This window comes from Theropithecus gelada, chromosome 10, assembly GCF_003255815.1.
Source record: "Theropithecus gelada isolate Dixy chromosome 10, Tgel_1.0, whole genome shotgun sequence".
Taxonomy (NCBI): Eukaryota; Metazoa; Chordata; class Mammalia; order Primates; family Cercopithecidae; genus Theropithecus; species Theropithecus gelada.
The window spans coordinates 28,622,924-28,643,557 of NC_037678.1; the positions used below are offsets into that span (position 1 = coordinate 28,622,924).

Genomic DNA, 20,634 nt, shown 5'->3' on the forward strand with positions numbered 1-20,634 from the left:
TTCTCTGGGTAATTTCTCAAGATCAGAAGGGCCAGGTGGGTTTCAGAATTTTACCCAATAGAAGGAGTTTCAAAGGAAGCAACAGTTAGGCCCTGTGCACTTGAGAACCGCAGGGGAACTTGGACTCATTAGGGTCCCCAGACCAAGGTTCACGGTGCCCCCTGGTGCCCATAGAATGAATGCAATTTTCTATAACTAAATCACAATGACTATGTATGAACCCTTAATATATGCCAGATGCCTTGGTGATTGTTTTACAAACATTACCTCAAGAAGACTTTCATAACATGGAATAGGATGATGCCAAGCCCTATGCTCAAGGCCCAGTGTTTATTAGGAAATCAGTATTGGGAGGTTAAATGTTTTCCCAAACAGTGCTGAGTGGAGTCCAGATTCCATCCAGGAGATGCACATCAGAGCCTAAACTTCCAGCCCCTCCCTGCCCTGCTTCCTGCACCCTGCTCCATCTCCTCCTCCTTCCAAGGTCTTTGGGGTCCGTTTTGTTTTCATTTGCTAGTGCTTCCTTAATGAGATACCAAAGACCTGCTGGCCTAAAGAGTAGACACATCTTTTCTCACAGTTCTGAAGCTGGGGAGTCAAGATAAAGGTGTTGGTGGGTTTGGTTTTCCCTGAGGCCTCTCTCCTTGGCTTGCAGGTCACTACCTCCTTGCTGTGTCCTCACGTGATCTTCCCTCTGCACGCTTGTCTCTGTTGTCTCATTTCTGTGTGTGCAAATTCCTTTTCTTAGGAGGAAACCAGCCAGATTTGATAACAAGCCACTCTCATGACCTCAATTTCACTCCTCTCTTTAAAGATCCTATCCCCAAACTCAGTCACACACTGTATGTTAGAGTTTCATTGTACAAATTTTGGGGACACAATTTAGTCGATAATCCCCTACCCTATAGACTCCAAAAATTCATGTCTTCCTCGCTTGTAAAACACATTCACCCCATCCCAACAGCCCAAGTCCTTCACTAACTCGGCATCAGCTCTAAGACCCAACTCTCATTTGTATAAAATGTAAATCAAGTGTGAGTGATTCTCCAGGTGTGATTCATCCTGAGGATTTAAAGGATAACAGCTTTGGGGAGTTTCTCCTTCTCTCTGTTGCTATCATCTGGGTATCTAGAAAATAAAATGCCTACTTTATTTGCCAAGATTGAAAGAAAAGCGTGAGTCAGCATCAGCAACATTTGTGAGTTCAATGCGGGGGAAGTCCCGTCTGTGCATTCTTGAAATAATTTAATAATCCAAATGCCCATGAAATTAAATTTAATAATCAGGTATGGAATATCTCTGTCAGTGTTTAGAAAAGAGCTATAGTTGATACAGAAAACAAAACAAAATATACCAAAAGTTGAATTGTTTTCAGAGTAGAATACATCCAAGTTAACGATGATGAATCATGAACAGAAATGGCTTAGTCCAAAGAAAATTAATCACTTGTATAGAGATGAAACTACTAATTCCATTTTTAGCATTAAGCCTCAATATATATATGTTTAATTTTTATTTTTTATCTATTTTTTATTCTTTAAGTTCTAGGGTACGTGTGTACAATGTACAGGTTTGTTACATGTGTATACATGTGCCATGTTGGTGTGCTGCACCCATTAACTCGTCATTTGCATTAGGTATTTCTCTTAATGCTATCCCTCCCCTCTCCCCACCAGCCCCATGACAGGCCCTGGTGTGTGATGTTCCCTGCCCCGTGTCCAAGTGTTCTCATTGTTCAATTCCCACCTCTGAGTGAGAACATGCAGTGTTTGGTTTTCTGTCCTTGGGATAGTTTGCTCAGAATGATGGTTTCCAGCTTCATCCATGTCCCTACAAAGGACATGAGCTTATCCTTTTTTATGGCTGCCTAGTATTCCATGGTGTATATGTGCCACATATTCTTAATCCAGTCTATCATTGATGGACATTTGGGTTGGTTCCAAGACTTTGCTATTGTGAATAGTGCCGCAATAAACATACATATGCCTGTGTCTTTATAGTACATGATTTATAATCCTTTGGGTATATACCCAGTAATAGGATGGCTGGGTCAAATTGTATTTCTAATTCTAGATCCTTGAGGAATTGCCACACTGTCTTCCACAATGGTTGAACTAGTTTATGCTCACACCAACAATGTAAAAGTGTTCCTGTTTCTCCACATCCTCTCCAGCACCTGTTGTTTCCTCACTTTTTAATGATCACCGTTCTAGCTGGTGTGAGATGGTATCTCATTGTGGTTTTGATTTGCATTTGTCTGATGACCAGTGATGATGAGCATTTTTTCATGTGTCTGTTGGCTGCATAAATGTCTGCTTTTGAGAAGAGTCTGTTCATATCCTTCGCCCACTTTTGGATGGGGTTAATTTTTTCTTATAAATTTGTTGAAGTTCTTTGTAGATTCTGGATATTATCCCTTTATCAGATGAGTAGATTGCAAAAATTTTCTCCCATTCTGTTGGTTGCCTGTTCACTCTGATGGTAGTTTCTTTTGCTGTGAAGAAGCTCTTTAGTTTAATTAGATCCCATTTGTCTATTTTGGCTTTTGTTGCCATTACTTTTGGTGTTTTAGTCATGAAGTCCTTGCTTATGCCTATGTCCTGAATGGTATTACCTAGGTTTTCTTCTAGGGTTTTCATGGTTTTCAGTCTAACAAGTCAGAAGACAGGTGATTTCTGCATCAATATTTTTATGTACAAATAGGAAACTTCTCAATGGTTACAAAAAAGTGCAATTGTCTTCTACTTAATGTTAGAATTCCTTTGTGGGGTCACATTGTTCTTGACGGTGGAAAAAAAAGAATGTTCCATGAGAGGTTTCCTCATACCTAAGAAAAGGGAAAAAAAGACTTTTAGAGAAAATAATAATTTGAGGCATAAACACTTTTCCTGGAAACTTGCTTTGGGGTCTTTATATCTTAAAATCTCAAATTCTTTATTTCCTTGTCACATTCTGAATTTTACAGTCTTCATGCTTTATATAAATGTCCAATACATTTAAAACTTCATTTACTTATCTGTTATAATCCCTAGAACTTTAATGATCTTGCATGTTTTGGTTTTAGATACCAGGCTCATCTTAGGACTTTTTTCTCTGAGCCTACGCTGGATTATTCATGACTTGGTACAAGTTGCCTTGACCATTTGCCCCTCCTTCTTCCTCTGTTTTGCCTCCTGGGGGGAGTCTATTCTTCCTATACTAAAGCTCTCCCAAAACTCAAAGCAAATGGATAGAAATAAAAGTAATGAGATTGTGACACAGGGCTGCCTTGGGCAGACCTAAGAGCCAATCAAACAGATGACACACATATGTTCATATATATATACATATATATACACACACATACATATACACACACACACATATAGATAAAGACTCAGGCCACTATAGCAGGTGAAATACAGTGTTGCCCTCGAAGAGACCTCCACCTAGAAAATATGCTGGTGGACTTTTCAAATTTCAAATGACTCTACAAACCAGGGACCACATTCTATAGGCCTTCCCTTGTCTGCCACATGTGTTTCTATGGCCACAGAACTCAGAGTGGTTTTTATGGTTTTAAATGGTTACATGATGAATGGCGTAAGTAACTGCATAATAGTCTCAGAGTTGAGTCTTGGGCACCAAAGACTAAAATCCTTCTTATCTGGACATTTAAGAAAAAGTTTACCGAATCCTAAAAAATACACAGCGCTGAAACATTTGAGAAAATGCTCCACTTCAAGCAGAATAGGTGAAATCAGAAATAAAAGTGTAACAAATAACATTTTAAAATCTGAAATATTGGCAAAAATTCAAACTTTCGACACTGTACTCTGACCAGGTGTTTGTGGCTGGCGTTACAAACTGGTGGAACCCCTCTGGAGAGGAATCTGAGAACAATGAGTAAAAATTACAAGTGCACATCCTTTTGACTCAGAAATTCAACTTCTAGAAATTTAATTTATGCTACGTTCATATTCACGCATGAACCCAAAGAAGTCTGCATAAGGATGTTCACTGCAGTGTTTATTTGTGAGATGAAAATCATGGCGATAACCCTTAGAGTTGAGTTGGCTAAAATTCTACCGTGGAATACTCTGTAGCCTTAGAATGAATGGGGAGTGCTCTATGCCTGGGGTGTCTCAGGAAAGAAGAAACAGCGCATGCATGGGATGATCTTTAACATTGAGGACAAGGAGAGGGGCCTCACACTTCACTCTCTCCTTTTCTGCTGAGCTCTCTACATCTGCCAAAGAGGTTAGGGACAGTGGCAGCCTCCCTCCGGCTGGGCCTGGCCACCTTCTCTGGCCTCTGGATGCATCCCAGCCCGACAGCTTGGCTGCAACTTTATGACCAACACACAGCCAGAACCACTGAACTAAGTGGCTCAGCTATTCTAGGTGCATCAAAGTATCAAGGTCACAAACGTGTTCTCTTAACATGCTGAATATTAGGAATGATTTTTATGTAGCAATAGACAATACCCTTTGGGTTTTAAAGTAAATTTAATTGTGTATATTTCAGGTACACAACATGGTGTTATTGGATACAAATATATTAAAATGGTTACTTTGTAATATAATCTATGTAATTGAAGTTCATGGGCCAGGCGCGGTGGCTCATGCCTGTAATCCCAGCACTTTGGGAGGCTGAGGTGGGCGGATCACAAGGTCAGGAGTTCATGATCAGCCTGGTCAATATGGTGAAACCCCGTCTCTACCAAAAATATAAAAATTAGCCAGGTGTGGTGGCAGGCACCTGTAGTCCCAGCTACTCAGGAGGCTGAGGCAGGAGAATCGCTTAAACCCGGGAGGCGGAGGTTACAGTGAGCCGAGATTGCGCCACTGCACACCAGCCTGGGTGACAGAGCGAGACTCCATCTCAAAAAAATAAAAAAGTTCATAAAAACCAAACTATATATGAGGTTGGTACACAAGTAATTGTGGTTTTTGCCATTGATAGTAATGAGAAAAACTGCAGTAACTTCTGTGCCAATCTAATGTAATAATGGCTATGCTTAACAACTGGCTCAGAAAATATAAATTTTGAACCCAACTCTTGTATGAATATTTTCTAAATTCTTACCATTAGATTAATAAAGGTTTCAGCAACAGAAGTGTTGACACCCATGAAGATTAGAAATGCTGGATGTCAATGAGAAAGCGGGGCTGACTCAGGTTAACTCTTTCCTGGGGAACTCCCATCCTGTGTGGAGACCATCTGCTTGTGGGGAGTTTCTAGGACAGGGACTCAGTGATGTGAGGAGAAGGGGATTCTGAGTGAACACTGAGCCTGTCGATAAAATTCTCCCCAGCTCAGCAACCTTAGGTATTGGGGCAAAGAGCAGGAGCAATAAAAAGAAAACAGCTTCCTTTTTGTTCCTAATCCCTCAGAAACGTCTTCAGATCTTATCTTAGTGGTCACTGCCTCAGGACAGAGGTGCAGGAGTTAGCTCAGCCAGGAGGGCCATCCTCCCTAGAGTGTGGTGGACAGAGAGTTGAGTAAGATGCGGTTTCTGGAAACTTCTGTAATGGCTTCCGTCCGGATTGGGCTGCACAGCGTGGGAGATGGGGGTGCAGTTAGAGTGAGGCTGTTCCTCGAAACAGCAGGGACTGCAGCAATCAGGAAGCTGCTTGTCACCGTCCCTGCATTTGAAGAGCTAGGAAGAGTTGTGCATTCAGGGACCACAGCACAAAAGCAATAGGAAGCTTTCCCTGTGCTGGATGAGAAACCACAGGGCAGGTTTCCTTTGGACTTCATGGTGGAAAAGGAGAGGAGCTGAGAGAGAAGAATTCTCAAGGCTGTGCTGCAGGAAGCCCCTTGCACAGGGTGAGGAAGCGTCTTCAGAGCAAGAAGAAGCCTGAGAGCCCAGGGCAGGTTTTGGTCTCATTTCTCTATCAACTTGGGACCACTGTGGAAAGTGATGCTGGTTGCGTGTAACAGTAATAATCAGCCTCTTCCTCAGCCTAGAACCCAGAGATGGTCATGGAGGCTGTGTTGCAAGACTTGGAGCCAGAGAAACGATCGGGGACCCCTGAAGGCCAATAACTGACACAATAAATCATGAGTTGGGGGGCTGTGCCTGGGTGCTGTTGATACCAGGAGACAATGTTATAACTCCCAACATCACTGCTGGTTCCAGTGCAGGAGATGGTGACCGACTGTCCAGAGGAGCCAGATACTGAGTAAGGCTGAGTCAGGGCAGACTGAGCCCAGGACCCTGGAAAGAGGGAGAAACACACACTAGTGAGTCAGTGCTGGGCCCAGATGAGCCTGAGGAGCAGGAGACCAAGGATTAGGTCCCTGAGGCCCCTTCCCTGGAGGCATCACCTGTGTCCTGAGTGAGGAGGGGGAGGAGGAGCAGAGCCCAGGCCATGGTGATGTCCTGAGAGCGCTGCCTCCTGAGACCCAACACTGGGCCTGCCCCCAGCCCTGTGTTATCTCTTCTGCCTCAGAGTGGGGCGGGGCTTCCATGCAAATCTGCATCCTGAGCTCCTCCCCCCACCCCATTCTCACCTGGGCCTGGGCTCAGAGACTTCTGCTTCCCTGGACAGCAGGGCTTAGCCGAGGGGATTGAAACTTCTTGACATGGATCTCCTGAGATTGAGCCCATGACAGTGCTGGGGAAATGGAGCCAGCCTTGGGGTCCCTCTCCTTCCTGTCCTGGGGTTCACAGTGGTTCTGGCTGTAGAGTGCTTAGTACTTCCTTCCCTTGTGTGTGGTCCAGTGTGAGGACAGGGCCCAGAGCGGCTGGGAGAGACCCCAGCGCCCCCTTCCCCAGGACCACAGGCCCCACAGGGACCCCTCAGTCCCCCTCAGCCCTTCTAGGGCTCCTCAGGTCGGCTGGGTCCTCACACCTTGCTCTACCATCTGTGTCTGCAGAGGCCTGAAGCTGCTGCTTGAATAAACCTGGGGTGGATTTATTGGCTTTTTTTTTTTTGAAATGGAGTCTGGCTCTGTCACCCAGGCTGGAGTGCAGTGGCACAATCTTGGCTCACTGCAACCTTCACCTCCCAGGTTCAAGCGATTGTTCTGCCTCAGCCTCCTGAGTAGCTGGGATTACAGGCGTGTGCCACCACGCTCTGCTAATTCTTGTATTTTTAGTAGAGACGGGGTTTCACCATGTTGGTTAGGCTGGTCTCGAGCTCCTGACCTTGTAATCTGCCCACCCTGGCCTCCCTAAGTGCTGGGATTACAGGCATGAGCCACCGCACCCAGCCTATTGGCCCTTCTAGAAATGCATTTATGGGGGCACAACAGATTTAGGACCCAAGACTGCCTCTGTCTCTTTAGGGAGACTCAGGAGGAAGGAGCCCCTGGGACCGCATACCCAGGGTGAAGCCCAGCAGGGACCTTCCGGACCCAGGCCCGCGCTGCCCCTAGTGGCCACAGAGGGAGGAACCCGAGGCCCAGGAGCTCTCCTGAGTCACAGCTGACAGCCCCTGCCCTGCACCCCCTGCCTTCTGGTTCCCTTCCCAGCTCAATCCTAGGCCCCTGGTCCCTTCTCATTCCCTCCACGCTCCCTCCCCCAGGGTGGAGTGCGTCTCCCACACCAGGGCTCCAGATGCTCCTCCTGGTGCCTGTTTGCTTTTCCCAGAGGCCTGTCCCACCAGTTGGTGTCCTTGAGGCAGCTGTGGCTCAGGGCTGAGGAAACCTCACACATGAAATAAATCTACCCCCAGCGGGCGGGTGGGACAGGAACATGGGATGAAGAGAAAACCAACTGATTCCTCAAAATGTTGACAGAAAAAGCGTGACATAGAGGAGGCAGCGCTCATGAAGGCTGTGACCAACCTCTTGAAAAGCACTGGGGTGGGGGTTGGGGGGTCCCAGGCCAGAGGAGCTAAGGAAAGGGGCCTGGGGTTAGGATTGGGTCAGGGCCAGGACCAGGAACCCCTCCTCAGGGCATGTGCGTCCCTCAAACTGTGACCGGGGACTTTCCTTAGTCCTTCCCTTTAGTGCACATTGAGTACCCCTCAGCCCAGAGCCGGGCGCCTCCCTGAGGTGAAGCCTCCCCACACAGAAAGCGGCTGACCCCATGTGTTCCTCAGAAACTCCTGGGTTTGGGGTAAAGACTCCAATCACGGTGACTTCTCTCTGTCAGAATAGAAATGTAAACGTCCTCTCAGGAGATGGACTTTGGGTTCTGCAGTGTGAGTGCTGGCGGCGGGGGTGGGAAATGTTTTGTGTCACTGTCCCTGTTAGAAAGCAGAGATTTCTAACAGCACAGGAGAGGGGAGCCCTGGGCAAGGGTGAGAGGAGGGAAGAGTGGGCTCAGGTGAGAAAGTATGTGGTGTGGGGAGGTGACAGCTTTGCATTTGAGACTACTGTTTCTGCATGTGTTGTTTAGATATTTATGTGCTATTTTGCTGAATAAATAGTTGCAAGAAAATAATGTTTCCATTTGAGCTAGCACTAAAATGGAATTAGGTCAGTGACCAGCTCAAATATCAGTGATCATTGACTGTGGAGCCAGTGGACTGGATCCTTTTCCCCTGAGAACACTCCAGGAGCCCAGGCACTCCCTGCAAAAAGGAAATCTCTGGTCTTCAAGATATGCCACCTTGTCTTTTCTTCCATGTTCTGTTAGCACCAGGAGAAAACAAAGACCCTACCAAAGCTATTGGAGTCGCCAACCTCATTGAAACTCTCCTGGATGTGTGTGTCTACACAGAGGACCAGACACAAAAATCAGAAGCACTTGGTGAATCTGTCCTCACTGCAACCCAAGCAGCAATGAAGAGTAGCAAGGTTCTCTTCCAAATTGTGGTTTCTGCAAAGATTTAGTTTTTGTTTTTGTTTTTTTTTTCTTAATTCAAAAATCTTGTCTCTTAAAAACTGAGGCCTGCAGGGACGTGTTCACTGGTTCATGTGATGGGTAATGTCTCCAGAGGGACTGCGTCTGTCCCACATTTGCACTTTTAAAAGTCACTAATTTAGACATCAGGCATGTTTGTAGAACACAAGCTCTAATCAAGTATACATGGAAGGACGTGCTATGTAACCATGGGAAAAAATTGGAAAGCTCCACAATCCTCTTCACGTCTAAACCATGTGGTCTATGTTGAGGAGGTGCACACAGATGAGGAGGCAGCTGAGACTGAGGGCTAGAGACCCCTCCTTTACAGCCACAGCTTCCTTTATCTTCCTGCTCCATCAGCAGATGTTGACCCATATGCACATCAGGGATCGGGCATCCTCAACACCGTCTGTCCCTGGTGTCTATGCACATGTACATCCTCTGGGACTCCTCACTGAGGGATGTCACTCAAACCATCTGTGGGCACAGTACAGCAGACTGAGGAGGAAGTAATGAGTACCCAGCTTCCTCCGTCTGTTTCTCTGGTCAGAAGATCAGACTCCATCTTTGAAGGCCTGTGTTAACAGTCACCTTCTTCAAGTTTGGCCACTTGGCCATTGTCCCATACCATCCTCGCCTGTACTTTGTCCTGGGACAGGCTCAGCTGGGCTGTGGACCTTCCAGGAGCCTGGCCATGGATTTGGACTGGGCCCTGCTGAGAGATCATCGATAACACCTCAGCAGCAGGTGAACCTCCAACCCATCATCTTCCTCCTCCAGCTCCTCTCTGGGTTCTGCAGACTGACTTAGTCTCATCTTGGTCATTTAATTAGGATGTGGTTCTGTGCCTCTAGGATTGTGTGAATGATTTTCATCACCATAGTTTGGCCATTTGGGGAGCCACAACTCATGTGGATTCATCACACAGTCTAGTCTATTTCACATCTGGTGCTGCTCTTCATATGCCATCTGCCAACCCTGCAATAAACTAGGAATTGACATGCTCAACTTTTCTTTTCTTTCTCATCAGTGTTTTATATAAACACATAGAAAGCATCAGAAACCCAGGCCTGATGAGAAACCAACTTTAGGTTACTTGGTCTCTGTGAGGCTCTTAGGATCATGGCCTCTGCACAGGACATGACCGCTGGAGGGTGGGGGGTTTCTGATCCCCCCAGGCAGGCGTATTCTGTCACTGAGCCCAGGGTAGCCCCTTGGTCAGAGCTGAGGCAGGTGAGAATCTGCTTCCCTCTGGAGAGCATCTCTTCAAGGAGGCTGGGGATGCCCATACAGTTCAGGGCCCCAAATGCCCCACGACACCCACCTGAGGCTTCCCTTAGCCTGGAGCTGCCCCCTGAATCAAAGTCTTCCTGGAGCTGGAGGAGAGGTAGAGGGAGGAGGGGCTAGGTGTCTCTGGAAGCACCCAGGACAGAGGGCTCAGCTCCATAGGACACTGCTGCACAGGAAGGGACGAGGCCCTGAGAGTGGCAGGAGGCTCAGGCAGCCATCCTGGGTGAAGGACTCAGGCCCTGCGAGCCCTGTCTCCTCACACTGTGCCCCCCTCCTAGAGCACCTCCACCTTGGGGCATCTCCCAGGGAATCCCAGACCTGCGGGAGCTGCCCAGGCTGACACCAGGGCCCAGACGCCTGCAGCTGCATTTGCCAGGTGAGGTCCTCACTGTGCCCAGGCTCCTGTTTGTGTCCGTAGGTGATGCTGTGGGAGTCTGAACCTCAAAACATGAACACTGCAGCCCCAGATGACAGTATACTACACCAGACTTCCAAACCAAGGACTAATCCTTAGACATGTAGGACCCCGGGCTGGCCTCCCTCTTAGGTTCCTACTGGGCGGCCTCAGCCTCTCTTCTGGCTACAGCTCTGCTGCCCCGTGCTGGTGACAAAGATGGAGCCCAGGACTTCCCTTCTCTAAGTGACCCCAGAACACCTGTCACCTGGGAGGGTGAGGTGGGAGGGTCCAGCCTCAGTCTATGCCACATGTGAACTCCTCTGGCCCTTGTGGCTCAGCACAGGGAGGTGGGGCAGGTACATTTCTTGTAACTGAGTCTCACGTTGAAATGCTCTTCTCGGCCGGGCGCGGTGGCTCAAGCCTGTAATCCCAGCACTTTGGGAGGCCGAGACGGGCGGATCACGAGGTCGGGAGATCGAGACCATCCTGGCTAACACGGTGAAACCCCGTCTCCACTAAAAAAATACAAAAAACTAGCCGGGCGAGGTGGCGGGCGCCTGTAGTCCCAGCTACTCGGGAGGCTGAGGCAGGAGAATGGCGTAAACCCGGGAGGCGGAGCTTGCAGTGAGCTGAGATCCGGCCACTGCACTCCAGCCTGGGGCGACAGAGCGAGACTCCGTCTCAAAAAAAAAAAAAAAAAAAAAAGAAATGCTCTTCTCTGTTCCATGGTTTTTGATCACAGAATGGAGAGCGCAGGATAAACTGTAGATCTTCTGTGAAAAACGTTTAAGTCCAGAGAAATGCAGTCATACCCTACATGTACTCCTGCTTCCCATATGCATGGAAGACAAGACTGATTTTCTCATCCCAATAAGAACAGCTGCATTGTAACTGGGAGCCGCTAAACCTCAGTTGTGTACTTAAACCATCGTCACTGTCGTTGTCATTGTATTTTTTCTATTATTATTTTCACTTCCTAACATACTGATCCATGTTTGTGATGGGAGGTAGCACTAGCGTTTTTTGTTTTAATGAAATTTAAGACTTCCTGGACAATGTCGAATTACAGCGGTGAAGGCAGGAGTCCTTGTTTTGCTTCTGATCTTAGTGGGGAGACGTTCACTGTTTCACCATTTACTGTGAGGTTCACTGTGGATATTGATAAAGGCCCTGCCTTAATCATATTGTGAAACGTTCCTTCCATTTCTAGTTTGCTAAAGTGTTTTTTATCTTGAAAGTGTGGTGAGGTTTGTCAAATGCTTCTGCATCTACTGGGATGATCATATGCTTTTTCCTGTCACTCTTGATATTGTTTATTACATTGATCCATTTGCTTATGTAGAACCATTCTTGCAATCCTAAGATAAATTTGGTGTTTTCATGCCATGAGTTCTCTTTATCGTGCAGTTAGATTTGGTAATCTTTTGTTCTGTTGAGAAATTTTCCATGCTTATTCTTCAGGAATATTAGCCCATAGTTTTCTGTATGATAGTATCCTTGTTTGTCTTTGCTGTGAGGCTAAGGCTGGCCTCTAGAATGTGTTAGGAAGTGTCCTCCCAATCTATTTTAGGATGAGATTGACTATGGTTGGTATGTTTTCCTCCTTAAATCTCTAGTAGAATTAGAAGTGAGGGCCTCTGGCCCTGGGCTGTGTTTTAAGAAAAATTGTGGGCCGGGCGCGGTGGCTCAAGCCTGTAATCCCAGCACTTTGGGAGGCCGAGACGGGCGGATCACGAGGTCAGGAGATGGAGACCATCGTGGCTAACACAGTGAAACCCCGTCTCTACTAAAAATACAAAAACTTAGCCGGGCGAGGTGGCAGGCGCCTGTAGTCCCAGCTACTCGGGAGGCTGAGGCAGGAGAATGGCGTGAACCCGGGAGGCGGAGCTTGCAGTGAGCTGAGATCCGGCCACTGCACTCCAGCCTGGGTGACAGAGCGAGACTCCGTCTCAAAAAAAAAAAAAAAAAAAAAAAGAAAAATTGTGAATTGCTGATTTAATCTCTTTATTTCTTGATTTAATTTTTTATTTCTTCTTTAGACTGGTAATTTGTGTTTTTCTATCAATGTGTCAATTTCTCCTAGAGTTAGCATATAATTGCTTACAGTGTTCTTGTATCATTATCTTAATCCCCATAAAGTTGGTTTTATTGTGCCAAATTTTCAATTTTTCTTATTTGTGTCTTCTCTCTTATCTTCTTAGTTGGTTTACATAGCAGCTTGTTAATTTTTTTTGGTTCTTTTCCAAGTAGGAGTTTCTCATGCCTTTTGTATTGTTTATATTTTTTTCTTCTCTATTTCTTTGATCTCTGGTCTAATAATTCTTACTTGCTTCCGTCTGTGGTCTTCGTTTTGTTTTCTTTTGTCTTTCTTGTTCCATGAGCTGTAAAGTTGGGTTGTTGATTAGAGAGAGGAGGAGGAGCATTGCTTCATCTAAAACCAAGGCATGCTGAGAAGAATGGAACACAGGCCTTGCTCTTCCCCCAGTTTACTGCACTTACCTGATACTTTGTCTTATTTCTCCAAACCTCTACTCTGCTCATCAAACCTAAATTTAAAGTCCTAAATTTTAAGTCCTAAATTTAAAGAGTACAGGAGAAATATACTCTTAGAATCATATGTTTAAGTGGTTCTTCATCACCAAATTTTATTAATTTGACTGTTATGTGATTTGGGGTTGTTTGCTTCATGATTCTTGCACTTCAGTTTTGTTGAACTTCCTGGATATACCAGTTTTTGTGTTTTACCAAATGTGTAACACATTTGACCATTATTTATTCAAATATTCTTTTCTACTCACCCATTTCTTTTCTATTCCATTGATGTCAATTATACATACTTTAGGTTGTTGTATTTAAATTTTTTTTTTTAGGCCAGGTGCAGTGGCTCACCCCTGTAATCTCAACATTTTGGGAGGCTGAGACTGGAGGATTGCTTGAGCCTAGGAGTTTGAGACAAGCCTAGGCAACATAAGGAGACCCCGTCTCTACAAAAAAAAAACCCAAAAATTAGCTGGGCATGGTGGTGCACGCCAGTATTCACAGCTACTTGGGAGGCTGAGCTGGGAGGATCACTTGGGTCTGGGAAGTCAAGGCAGCAGTGAGCCATGACTGCACCACTGCCCTCCAGCCTGAATGACAGATTGAGACCCTATATTAGAGACAGGAACTTGCTGTGTTGCCCAGGCTGGAGTCCAGTGGCATGATCATAGCTCACTCACTGCAGTCTTGAATTTCTGGGCTCTACCAACCTTTCTGCCTCAGGTTCATAAGTGGGTATGACTACAAGTGCAGGCCACGAAGCCCAGTTAATTTTTAAGTCTTTTTTTTTTTTTTTAATTGTAGAGCTATGTTGCCTAGTCTGGTCTTGAATTCCTAGTCTCAAAAGATCCTCCCTCTAGACCTCCCAAAGTGCTGGGATTATAGGTGTGAACGATTACTGCCAGTCAACCTCAGGCTGTTTGAAGTCATCCTATAACTCACCTTTATTTTCTTTATACATATCCAATAATGCTTTCTTCATTTTAATCATTGCTTTTCTTTATATGCTGCATTTTGAATATTTTCTGGTGCTACATTATCAAGTTTGCCAGTCTTTTGTTTTACGTCATCTAATCTGTCGTCAGTCATATCCTGTATGTTTTTAAAGTGACAGACATTGCAGTTATTAGCTGTACAAGCTCAATTAGTTCTTTTTTGTTATTCTACGCTTCTACTTAACATGTTCAGTCATTCCTCTACTTCATGAAAAATTGGAATGTGGTGATAATAATAGTTTGTGTATCCACTCGTGATTTACCATCTAATGAGTCTGCCTGGAGGACTGGAGGGAAGGGCAGCCTGGGGGTCTCCAATCTGAATGAACTGAGCCAGACCTGCTGATGGCCGTGACCACAGTCCTCTTGAGATTGAAGGGAAAGAATGACACAGATGGGAAGGGGTTGGCATCTCACTTCACTGTGTGCTGTGTCACTGTGAGATGAGAAGCAGTGCTGTCCCATGAGTGACAGTAATAGCCTTGTTTCCATCCTGTGCCCCATTAATAATCAAGATGGCCTTGTCCTCTGATATGGAGTCGCAAAATTGCTCAGGAATCACTGAGGGCCGCTTGCTGTCACCATAGATTAGCAGGGACCTGACCTGCTTACTGGTACAAGTTTGTATCAGAGTCTCCTATGCTATTTCCTTGGCAGATGATCCTGGCTGTATGTCCCAAAGCCACAGACACTGCAGGCAGCTGAGTCAGCTGAGAGGAGGCCACACAACCTGCAAGAGGAGACAGGAGACGTGAGACTGAGAATGAGGGTCTCATTTCCATAGCCCCACACCCTGCATCACTCCCTGTACTGAACTTAAGGTCAGGGCCAGGCTGACCCCTGGTTCCATGGGGCTTATTCCCTGAGAAGAAGCATCTATGCAGAGAGTGGGGAGGGTGAGCAGAGGAGGGTCCAGGCCATGGTGGAGATGCCCCAGAACTCTGCCTCCAATCCCACAACTAGACAGTGATTTTCCAGGACTCTTACCATGGAAAGGGAAGGCTCTTCATGGAAATCTACTTCTCTTCCCGTTGTGGCCTTGTTGGGAGGCTGCTTGGTGAGCAGAGAAGGATAAGGGCTTAATTGAGTGTATAAAAATATGCCCTGACTCCATGTCTGTACCCAGTTTCCTCAGACTGCCTCTGGTGTTGAGTGAGGAAGTGTTGCCCACACCATATTCGCACAAACACACCTCAGTTCATGTCTTAGGCATTCGTAGGCATAGGCAAGAACCCAGACATCTTCTCTGTTGATGTGAATATCCATGAGGAAGGAAGCTCCAGCATAAATCCTTCTTGACGTGTTCTCGTCGTGGACCTTAAAGTTTCTTTGGCTCTCACAGCCCTGTCTTGATCATCCAGCAGCTGGGCTGGGTAATGGAGTTGAGTTGACCTTGAACAGGAGATAGTAGAAACAGGGGACATGCTGGGGGAGGTCAGAGTTCCATGATGAGACTCAGTGAAATTGCTCCTAGCATCTTGGGGATTATTATTTTTATACGTTAAAAAATATAAAAATCGAACTCCTATAAATGGTGGGTGACAGGTCAAGATCCATGTCCTTTCTTGGGGCAGAGCCTGGTGATGGAGCACAGGGCACAATGAGACTCTGGGACACGGTCCTCTCATCCTAGCCACTCTGTCAGGGTCCTTTTCCTGCCTGGGCTGCTCTGGTCTCTCCCAGCATAGGCCCCACAGGCTGTTGTAGAGGAAACAGAAAGATGAGTTTTCAAAATGGCCTCCATCATGGCCTGCATCTGCCTCTGCCTAGGAGTGTCTTGGGGGAGGAAAGTCAGAGGTCTCGGGGTACTGGAGAGGAACCCAGGGCTGCTGACTCTGAGTCCCTGAGGAGAAAGGGGAGGTGGGAGGTTTTGGCCTCACTTGCCCTTCGTCTGAGTCACTGTGGCTTAACCATCCTGGCCATCAATCGTGTGGCTCTCTCCACAGTAATACTCAGCCTCGTCGTCAGACTGGAGGTTGGAGATGGTGAGGTAGCGGTCAACCCCAGAGCTGGAGCCCAGGAAGCGATCGGGGATCCCGTCCCCCTTGCTGTGGGTGCCATCACTGTTAACCTTCATTATATACCGAGGAGACCTCCCTTGTCTCTGTTGATACCATTCAATGGTGTAGGTGCTGTGCTCACTGCTCAGGGTGCAGGTGAGCTTGACAGAGGCTCCCAACGAGGCAGATGCAGACGGGGGCTGAGTCAGCACAGGCAGAGCACAGAGACCTGAAAACATAGAATTTCATGAATGATGCTGAATGCACAGGAGAACTGGAATGAATGCCCCTGAGGACTGGAGTTATAATGGGAAAATAGCAGGGAAGGGGTTTCCCTGAGTTCCCTGGGATGTTCTGACCTGTGTAGAAAATGAAGGGCAGGAGGTAGAAGGAGACCCAGGCTATGGTTGGAGGGACTTCCAGGAGCTCTGCTCGAGGCTGCCCAGTGGAACCTGGACACTGTGAGCTCCTGTCTTATCCTCTTCTTGAAGCTCAAGAAGGGAGGAGCTTTGAATGCAAATCTGCTCTCCACTTTCCAGCATATCTGAGCTACTGTCTGAGCTCTGAGTCTGAGGACTTCATGTTGGCAATTTCTCAAGGTCAGAAGGGCCAGGTGGGTGTCATGAGTGGAGCATGAATTTTACCCAATAGAAGGGGCCTCAAAGGAAGCATCAGTCATGGCCTCTACACTTGAGCCTACCAGGGGAGTCATTAGGGTCCTCAAGACAAGGCCCACAGTGCCCTCTAGTGCACACAGGAGGAATACCATCCTCCATGTATCAGAAGCTCAAGCAGAATGAGTGCTTTGAAGTATTAGTACGTGCCAGGCCCTTGGGAGAGTGTTTTACAGGCGCCGCCTCAACCACACATTCACAATAGCCCCACAGCAAGCAGAGGCTTAAGACACAACCTCTCCTTTAGTGTACTGATGGGAGAAGCAACATCAGGAGGTTACAAGATTTATCAAATCCTCCCAGAGAGTACTGAGTGGAGTCAGGATTTCATCCATCCTCAGAGCCTGACCTTCCACTCCTCCTTGCCCTGTCTCCTACCCCATGCCCCATCTTCTTCTCCTCCCTCATCCAGGACCCTGGACCCACTTATCACAGCCCTACATTTATTAATCAGGTGCCCTGTCCTCTGAGTTCTTTGGACACAGATGTGGATGCTCCCTCTGCTCCCTTCAGGGCAAGTGACTAGTGGAGTGTGTGTTAGCGGTGACATCGGGGACATCCAGATGTGTGGTCATGCTCCTCATGCCAGGCTCCTCTCCAGGCAAGTTAGGATTAGGATTCCATTTCTAACACGGTGAAGTGTATTGAATTTGGACAACTGTCACATTAGATACTGAAGCGTTTTAACCTTAATAAATATGAGTGGTGGGAGAATACTTCCTACCTAATATCTTAGAGACATGTATTGCATTTCAGCCTAGAACTACTAAGGATGTGATGAAATGAATTCATTAACAAAACACTGGTTCATTAGAAATAGAAATAATGTATGAAGCCCAAGGTGTCCGTGGGTACAGACAGACACCTCCACACATTGCACTTTGGAGTTTGGTGTAAAGAGAGAACTGAGATAAGATGAGGCCACATGACACCAATATGCCTGCTCCTGTAGTTGGCTGAGCATGTCACTGCAGCTCTGCCAAGCCCTTTCCAACCAATGCTTCCACTCCTCCTGTCACTTGACACCTCAGAGTCTCCACATTGTTTCCTGCTGACCACTCAGGCAGGTCAGTTCTGACACCCTTGCTTGTGGGTCCTGATACAGGATTGGATGTAACTTGCTAAGACCACCCTGGGAAAATACACCTTCATAAAAATGATTGATGCTTGTGAGTTAGACAAAAACAGCCCTTTGTGAAGAAAACAACACACTCACCTTCGATACTATATTCCTCATGATCAGCCCTCTTTCATCTAGATCTACGTGTAAACTATAACTTCCTACTTTTAGTTGTTTTTTTTGTAAGTTTTCCCACTGAAAGGGATCCTTGGAGCACAATTCACAGAGACCATTGCCATCCATTCCACTGACCAATAGGAAAAAATGTCTTTGATGGCTCAGATTTATCTTCGAACTGGAAGTTATAGTCCGTGTCTTTGAGAAGGGAAGAAGCGTGAAACACATTGTAAACATCCTCTAGTTTCTGAGAGCCCTCTGTATTTCTACTTTGGTTGGAAAATGGAACAGCCATTCTTCCCTAGGGAGGCCCTCTGGGTCATAGGACTCTCCATTGCCCGAAGCTGGTTCTAAGTAAGTACTGGAGGGACTGTGATCCAAATGGACCATCATTCATGTGGGTCTGCCCTGTCCAATAGAGCAATCATGAGTCCCAGGGAGCTGCTGAGTCCTTGAAATGTGGATAATTCAAGTTAAGATGTGATGTGGGGGTAAAACAAACCAGATTTTAAAAAGGTTTTAGGAAAATAACAAAATGTCTCACTATTTTTAAGTTGATTACATACTGAAATAATATTTGGATAAGCTCAGTTAAAGAAAATATAATATGAAAGTTACTTCCACCCATTCTTTACTACTTTTAAAATGTGGCAACTGAAAAATTTTAAAGTCATTGAAATTATATTCCTTGTAGACTCCTCAGCACCAAAGAATTCCCACTGCACTGCAAATCACTGCAAATATGAGTTACTTGATTTCAAAAAGTACAGGGAAATCTCTAGAGTCTTAGGAAGATGCCAGTGTTTTACCTTAAAGCACAATGACAGGCCCACAGGGTGTTGTTAGAGAACAGGGTTTCTGGGACTGGAAGACCTCAGGTTCTGCCCCTGGGTCAGCCGCTTTCTAGTTCTGACATGTGGCAAGTTCCTTCTCCTTTCTTTGCCTTAGCTTTCCCATGTCTCAAAATCTGTATCACAGATTCTCCAACTGGAAATGGAGAGATAATGACAATATTTGGCTCATGGAGTGGTTGATATTGAGTGATTTAATAAATATAAATTGTTTTGAAGAGTGCTTGATAGGAAACACGTAAGAATGAATAATTAAACGTTATTCCTCCTCCTACTATTTCTGCGCTAATTATTATCCTTATTCTTACGATAGCACAAAGGTAGTAAAGATAGAAGGAGATAATTTAGGAAAACAGAAAAGTTTTGAGTTTGGGACATTTGGCACTGACAACCCTTCCTTTCAACACTCAGTGCACATGTACACATATGTACACACATACGTGCACAATCAACACAGCTCACACATGGCACAAATTGTGCACAGCCTCCCAGCCTACTGTCCTGTTTAGTGGGCTTTCAATTGCAGGGACCAGGACTGCTTCTCAGAGACCTCACCAGGACGTGTCCCAGTAGGACTACAGCAAAATCCCTTTATAGTGTCCAGGCGCTGTGATGCATGTTACTCCCCCAGTTGCTTCTCTAGAGCTGGCCTTGCTTGTGACTTCCTGGTTCCATAAGAAGGCACCCAGTTCCGCAGAAACTGTCAAGATGATCTGCACAAATTTGGCAATCAGTTTATGATCTGTGACTGTTCACAGTAGGTGGTGTAGAGACCTGAATGGGCAGATGGGGATTGCTGGCCAATAGAGCAGTGCTGGTGCCATGGAGGAGAAGAGGCCCTGGGGGCAGAAAGCAGGGTCACTTCACACTGTTTACTCCAGGTTATTCTGTTGAGGCACAAGGGTGCGTTTAATGGGCTCTCAGGATGCCAAGTCCATAGCAGAGCTGAGCTGGGCTTAGGACAACCAAAAACTGTCCCTGGGGGAGAGAAGCTGATAAGCTTAGTGTCCCAGGAAGACTTGGTCAGGGAGGCAGCTGCACTGAGCCCCATGCACTGAAGAAAGGGGATCTTGCCTCATAGCCTGGCTGGGAGTCCATGGGAGAAACTCTTACCCACATGTCAGAGATTCGCTCACTCTGGTAATGGTCAGAGAGCATGGGTGGATCCTGGACATTCGGGGAATATTTTCAGCTGGTGGCTAATATAACTCATTACCCACCCTGGTTTGATTCCTCTGGATCCAGCGTGGGCATCTACTTGGGACGACTGGGAAGGTGAAGGAGTCCTTTAGAAAGCAGGGGATGATGTCTCCCGTGTCAGCGTGAAAAGGATGAGAAGGACAACCAGAAAAGATGTCCCTCAAGATGGATGAGAGAGAAGTCATTTTTCAGAGGGCCTGGGGTCCTTTTGGTCTGTCGGGTAGTGCCCCACCTAAGAGGTTGGTGGTGCATATCCCACCTGCAGAGCCCCAAGGAGAGGCCTGAACCATGGCAGACACACTGTTACGAATTTGAATTGCAGTCCCCTCAAATTCGTATAATGAAGTCCTCACTGCCAGGACCTCAGAGTGGGATTTCATATCAAAATAGGGTGATTACAGTTGAAATTAGTTAAGAGGTCATACTGCAGTAGAGTACGTACCCAATCCAACATGACTAATGTCCTTATGAAAAGGGGAAACCGTGATGCAGACCTGCACAGGAGGAATACTCCATATGAATGTGAGGCAGAGAGTAGGGCAATTCACCTCCATTCCAGGGAACAGCAAACACCTCAACAGCCAGCAGAAGCTGGGAGAGGCATGAAACAGATTCTCCAGTGCTCAGAAGGAGCCAACCCTGTAGACATTGCATCTTAGATTCTAACATC

The 20,634-nt window shown here is 46.4% G+C and overlaps 2 gene segments (V, D, J or C); both read right to left on the reverse strand.

Annotated features, from left to right (window-relative positions):
* LOC112633745 overlaps positions 1-20,634 on the reverse strand; it is a 674,114-nt gene that overhangs the window by 141,386 nt on the left and 512,094 nt on the right.
* LOC112633758 overlaps positions 1-20,634 on the reverse strand; it is a 72,418-nt gene that overhangs the window by 707 nt on the left and 51,077 nt on the right.